Genomic DNA, 6,783 nt, shown 5'->3' on the forward strand with positions numbered 1-6,783 from the left:
TATATATATATATATATATATATATATATATATATATATTCCTTTATATATATATCCCAACAGACAGTGACGATGCTGGGTGGTATTGGTATACCTTACTGGTCATCATTTGTCATGACATCATAGAGAGAAACACACCACAACATCTGGGGGTGTTCTGGCAGCTTCTTGCTGCTTCCTCACACTTGGGCCAATTGACAAAGTATGTGGCAGTTTCTGGATATGTCCGCTGATTCAGACTCACATCAAGCTTTACTAAGACACTCATGTAGTGTTTTGCTGAGTCAGGACCCATAGGAGGACACATGTTCAGAGGGAATATAAACAGAACTCAACGAAGAATGACAGGGAGCTTATATGGCTAGCTTTACAATGCTCGCCTTAGTCTTTGCTGATCTTCACTTCATTGAAAGAGGCATGGCAGAGAACTTCTGGTGTCCCTACTGGTCTTGGTCACTCCTGCTAACTCATGCCGATTTAGCAGAGACCTGGCTGTTTCTACTGGATCTTGCTACTACTTCTAACTTGTGTTTGCTATCCTGACACTACTAAACTGGACTGCTGGTACCCTGACAAATGGAGAGCGGAATCACCTCCCAGGAACTACTTCTAAACACCATACAGCGGAGCCTTTGGGCTCCTTCTGGATTGACCTGTGGCGGCTGATTCATGAATGGCATTTGCAAGTTGATTGAGCTGCTGCTGCTGCTGATTCATGTAAACTGAACTGCTGATGTCCTGACAACACAGATTAGATTCGCTCCAAAGAACTCTTTCCAAACAGGTCACATCCTCCTTTGCTATATTAACTTTTCCTTTCCACTGCCTCTGGTGGGTGGTGGGCTAGAAGGGAGGTTAAAGCATTTAAGAACCCTTATTGAAAATAGGTTTTAAAAATATATAAGCCTACAGTGTCCAGAGGGCATGGTGTCTTCAGAAATAGGGATTTAACGTTCCATATCTGGGTTTTACCTCCCCACCAAACACACACACCAAAATCTCATTTAAAAAAATACCATCTGAGAACTTAGATTATTCAGCAAATGTTGTGGGATTTTTATAGAATAGTTATAAATGTGAGAATTCTCCTCGTACTTCCCTGAGACAGGGTCTCACTTTGTAGACTAGGCCAGCTTGGAATTCTCTATGTAGAGTAGGCTTGGTGAATTCTTGGTGATTCTCTTGCCTCCATTTCCCAAGTGCTAGGATTATAGACATGTGCCCCATGCTTTGCCTTGTTTGAGATTGCTTAACTTCCCACTAAGCCATCCTTTCTTCTCTTTGGACTTTTAAATTTTATTTTGTTTTGTGGGTATGAATGTTTTGCCTGAAGAGGCAAACATGTGACTATGTGAGTGTCTGTTGGATCCCTTGAAATTGTTTGTTTGTTTGTTTGTTTTGTTTTAAAAATAGATTCTCGCCAGGTGTGGTGGTGCACGCCCTTGATCCCAGCACTTGGGAAGCAAAGGCAGGAGGATTTCTGAGTTTGAGGCCAGCCTCGTCTACAGATGAGTTCCAGGACAGCCAGGACTACACAGAGAAACCCTGTCCAAAAACAAAAACAAAAACAAAAAACAAAACAAAAATAGAATCTCATGTGGTCCAGGCTGATTACAAATTCTCTATACAGATGAGACTGGCCTTAATCTCCTGATCCTCCTGCCTCCTAAGTGCTGGATCTCTGCCATTGGCCACTGTGTTTGTTTTTCTTTGGATTTTAATTATCTGTCCTGTCTTTCTACCTGAGACAGAGTGTCACTCTCTGGCCTTGGCTGCCCTTAAACTCACAGAGGTCTGCCTCCTGAATACTGCTATTAAAGGTGTACGCCACCAAATCTGACAAGTGTAAGGTCCTTAAGACTTACTCAAATATTTTATTGCATGTTTCTTAGGATTACCCAACTCCTCACAGATGCCCCCCCCCCCAACACTCCCAGACAAAGTTTCCCTATGTAGCTCTGACTGTCCTGGAACTCTGTGGGCCACATTTGTCTAGAACTCACAGAGAAATGTCCTGGGATGGAAGGCCTGCATCACTGTCACCTGGCAGGGTTACTAAACTCTAAATGACTACCAAAAGAGATACTTGAACTCAAAATAACAGCTTTCAGTTTCAGTTGTTAATGAACTAACCCTTAGAGAAGAGCCTAGAAGCTTGGTTATTTCTTAGACATCGGCCTAGTATAACAGTGCAGTGGATGGCGGATGGGTACATTACAGATTCTACACTACTTCCCTGCCTTCCTGTACTAGCGCCAAGGATTCATTTTAGGGCTGTGGGCTTGGTAGGCAAATCCTCTTCCCCTGAGCTACACTCGTCTATTTTTCTACGATTTTTAAAAAAGATTTATTTATCTACTATATGTCAGTACACTGTAGCTGTCTTCAGACACACCAGAAGAGGGCATCTGATCTCATTACAGATGGTTGAGAGCCACCATGTGGTTGCTGGGATTTGAACTCAGGACCTCTGGAAGAGCAGTCAGTGTTCTTAACCGCTGAGCTACCTCTCCATCTCATTTTTCTATAATTTTAAGATGGGGGTCTCTCTAAATTGCCGAGGCTATTTCAAACTTAGGATCCTTTTCAGCTTCCTGAGTAGCTGAGATCAGAGGGATGTGCCACCATGCTTGCTTGTTAATCCTTGCTTTGTTTGTTTTCTTGTTGTTATCCTCCTCCTCCTCCTCCTCCTCCTCCTTCTCCAGTGATATTTGAAACAGGGTCTCACTGTATAGTCTTGGCTGTCCTCGAGCTCCCTTTGTAGGCCAGGCTAGCCTTAAACCCGCAGAGCTGCTACTGCGGTTCTGCCTCCTGAGTGCTGAGATTAAAGTCATTTACCTCTACCGCCCCACTACTTGTTACTTCTGTTTTGTTTAATTGAAAATTAATTTGGTATTTTCATAGTATTAGGAAAGTCTTTATTGTAGGGGTGGTGTCAATGTCCTTAACTATCAGAATGTCAAGAGTGCAAGCACTAGTAGCAGTCCCTGGTCCCTCACAAGGAAATCACATGTGGAATTTTCTTTTGAGCTGCTGTAATAAAATACCCTGATGGGGAAGCAAGGTAGGAGAGGAAAGATTTCATCTGTCTTACAGCTCCAGGTTACTGCTCATCATTAAGAAGGCAAGGCAAGGGGCTGGAGAGATGGCTCAGGGGTTAAGAGCACTGACTGCTCTTCCAGAGGTCCTGAGTTCAATTCCCAGCAATCACACGATGGCTCACAACCATCTAAGATAGGATCCAATGCCCTCTTCTGGTGTGTCTGAAGACTGAGACAGTGTACTCACATACATGAACTAAATAAGAAGGCAAGGCCAAGAATTTGAGCAGCTAATCACATTATACCCACAGTCAAGAACAGAGAGAATTAAATGTACCCATGCTACCTCCTTGCTTACTCTATTGCGGGAAATATTAAAAAATAAGATCTGGCACATTCCTGCGCTTGTACCTCCAACTATCTGCCGTGGCAGCATGGCTGGCTATGCACTGGCGAGCAATGGCTGACCTGTATTTATCTCATGGAGACTCTGACTCAGAACTCCACAGTCTCTCCACCCAGCTTGCTAGGTTTCCACTGGCGGGTCACTGCCATGCCAGCCCAGTGCTTCAGACCTTCCACAGCCTTTTGGGTGCACATCCGGCAAACTCATGCTTTGCTGCCATAACTTTCTTTCTGGAACCCAGATGAGCTGACACGTGACGGAAGACACAACACAAACTTAGTTCAGAAACAACAGTATCTCAATCTCTGGGCACAACAACTAAAACCTAATCTTGTAAGCCTTATTAAAATATGATTCCTCTGGTGGGGAATCCTTGCAGATCTACCATGATACCGGGAAACTCTAGCAGCTACATCTTACCCTTATGCTGTCCCCATTCCCAAAAAAGACCTAACTCCTGCTTCCTCTCTTCCTCTGTCTAAGCTGGAAGTTCTGCCTACTTGCCCAGTGATTGGCTCCTTTATTCATTAGCGGATTGATTTAAAAGAAGCCCCCTCAGTACTTGACTCATTCCTCATTCCAGACAATCCCTCACAGGAGAGCAGAATTAACATAAAAATACAAGCAGTACAGAGCTATCCACAACAACTCTCAGTCTGCCCCCTCATCTCTTCTGCAGCCCAGGATCCACTGCTCAGGGAATGGTGCCGCCCATAGTGGTCTGGGTCCATTAACCATCAAGACCATCTTCCACAGACTCTCTCACACACAGATTTGATCTAGGTAAATCCCTCAGTTGGGACTCCCTTTTCAGGTGATTCTAGGTGGTAGCAAATTGACAGTTATAGCTAACCATCATACATGGGTTATCTGGCACAGTGTAGCTGGTTAAAAAAGGTCATTAGTAACAAAAATGGAATGGAAGAATTATTATAGGAACAATATTGTATATTGTGGGAGAAGCTGTACATATGGGAGTCTAAAAGAAGTTAGAGTCAGAACTGTCCTTACTGGGCTCTGTGGCCATACCTGTAATCTCATCATTCTGCAGCAGGGGGATTACCATGTTCAATGACAGGCTGGACTTCAAAATTAGACCCTGTCTTAGGAGAAAATTGCCACCAGCTAGCTCTTTTGAACTGCTGGTGTGTACAGGTGGGTAAGTTCACACTTCCAGGAAATCTGAGTACGTAGTCCCTGCTGGACTTGGGCCTCAAAGGAGAGCGGGGCAAGTTTTTCTAATCTGTGTTAGCCAGAAGAGGTGGACATAGGGCTGCAGAAAGCAACAACAACCTGGATTCTGGAAGTGTCTCACAGTATGCTGACTCCCTGTAACCACTGTGACCTTCAGACAAAAACACAGCTTCCCTTCCACCTCCCAGAGATTGGCAGACTGCCTTTTTGGGGGCAGATTTAACTCAAAACCATACAGCAAAGGGGACTTGGGAAGCTGTGTTGATTTACCCAAATTAACAGAGGTCAAAGCTGTTGTAGCCTGACCTTTGTCATCTTGGGAGCTAGCCACACCTGTTTTGCTTTTAACTCTCACATGAAAGAGAAAGCAGTTACATTTCTAATAGAATGTAACCTTTGTTTCTGTAACTGATTACATGGTCATAGCTGCTTTCCTCTGCTGTTCTGAAGGGCAAGAACGGAATTTGCCCAGTTTCTTTCCTGATAGGGTACCTTAGTTAGGGTTTTACTGCTGTGAATGGACACCACGACCAAGACAAATCTTATAAGAACATCAATTAATTGAGGCTGGCTTACAGGTTCAGAGATTCAGTCCATTATCGTCAAGGAGGGAGCATGGTAGTGTTGAGGCAGGCTTGGTGCAGGAGGAACTGAGAGTTCCACCTCCTGTTCTGAAGGCAGCTAGGAGAAGACTGGATTCCAGGCAGCTGAGATGAGGGTCTTAAAGCCCATGCCCAAAGTGACACACTTCCTCCAACAAGTCCACACCACCAAATAGTGCCACTCCCTGGGCCAAGCATGTTCAAACCACCACATACGGTGACTCAGGTCTTTGCTACTGAAGGGTTAGTGTCATAGGTCCCTGACGTGGACTGATTCCACTTATATGGGAACCTAAGAGTTCTCAGGATCTGCTTTTTCCAGTTATACTTCTCTCCTTCACTGTGGAATAGACTTTCAATTTCTTCCTGATGATTAAAACCATGCACCAGTCAGTAGCACCTTGTTCCTTGGACCTTGATTCAGTGCCATGTGTATCCCACAGTATTCAGATTTCTTAGCTTCTAGTTGAGTAGAACTGGTGTGTTGTCTAAGAGGATTCTGCCTGTCCCTTTAGGGAATTAAAGCATTTAAATCAGCAGAAGGCTTAGCTGGCAGAGAATGTTCAGAATTTTGAGAATGGAAAGGATTGTCATGTCATAAGAATTTCTTTAAAAATTTTAATTACATTTATGCCTCTCTCTGTCTCTCTCTGTCTCCCTGTCTCTGTCTCTGTCACTCTCTGTCTGCCTCTCTCTCTCTCTCTCTCTCTGTCTCTTTGTCTGTGTGTGTGTGATGCATCATGGTGCATATATAAAGGTCATTTCTCTTTACACTGTGAGTCCCTGGGATTGAACTCCCGTCCTCAGGTTTGGCAGCATGGCAGTGAGTTGAGATGCCTCACTGAGCACTGGTCTACTGAATACTAGCCACAGAGGGTGTGGGTTACTGATTCAGTACACGTAACTCCCTGGAGGATATTAAACATTACTCCAGCTTCACAAAACTAGGTGGCAGACAGCTGGTACTCTACCTCCCAAATGCTGCACACCATTATGACTTCTTCTTAACAACATCAGCCTCTACAGTTACAAGAGCCTCTCTATGCATTACTTTTGTAGGTACAGCCTATACGTTTTTGTGTTGTATTTTTCTTTTCTTTTCTTTTCTTTTCTTTTCTTTTCTTTTCTTTTCTTTTTTCTCTGAGACAGGGTTTCTCTGTGTAGCCCTGGCTGTCCTGGAACTCACTTTGTAGACCAGGCTAGCCTCAAATTCAGAAATTCACCTGCCTCTGCCTCCCGAGTGTATTTTTATTTTCATTCAGGTTTAAATACTTTCTGGTGAACTGGTTGGGTGGTTAAAGTGCATGCTAGGCAAACAACAGGGTCAGATCCAGGATTCCCAGGACCCACAAAATGCTGAATGCTGGGTGAGTGTGGCTGTGGGCGTGTAGTTCCAGTGTCTGAGGTGGAGAGCTAAGGAGATCCCCTGAGCANCTTGCGAGTATGAGTGGCCATGTCAGTGAGCTGTGGATTTGATTGGGAGACATTGCCTCAAAGAATAAGGTGGAAGAGCCACTGAGGAAGATTCCTCAGTGAGGGT

Source organism: Mus pahari, chromosome 1, assembly GCF_900095145.1.
Source record: "Mus pahari chromosome 1, PAHARI_EIJ_v1.1, whole genome shotgun sequence".
In the NCBI taxonomy this organism is placed as follows: Eukaryota; Metazoa; Chordata; class Mammalia; order Rodentia; family Muridae; genus Mus; species Mus pahari.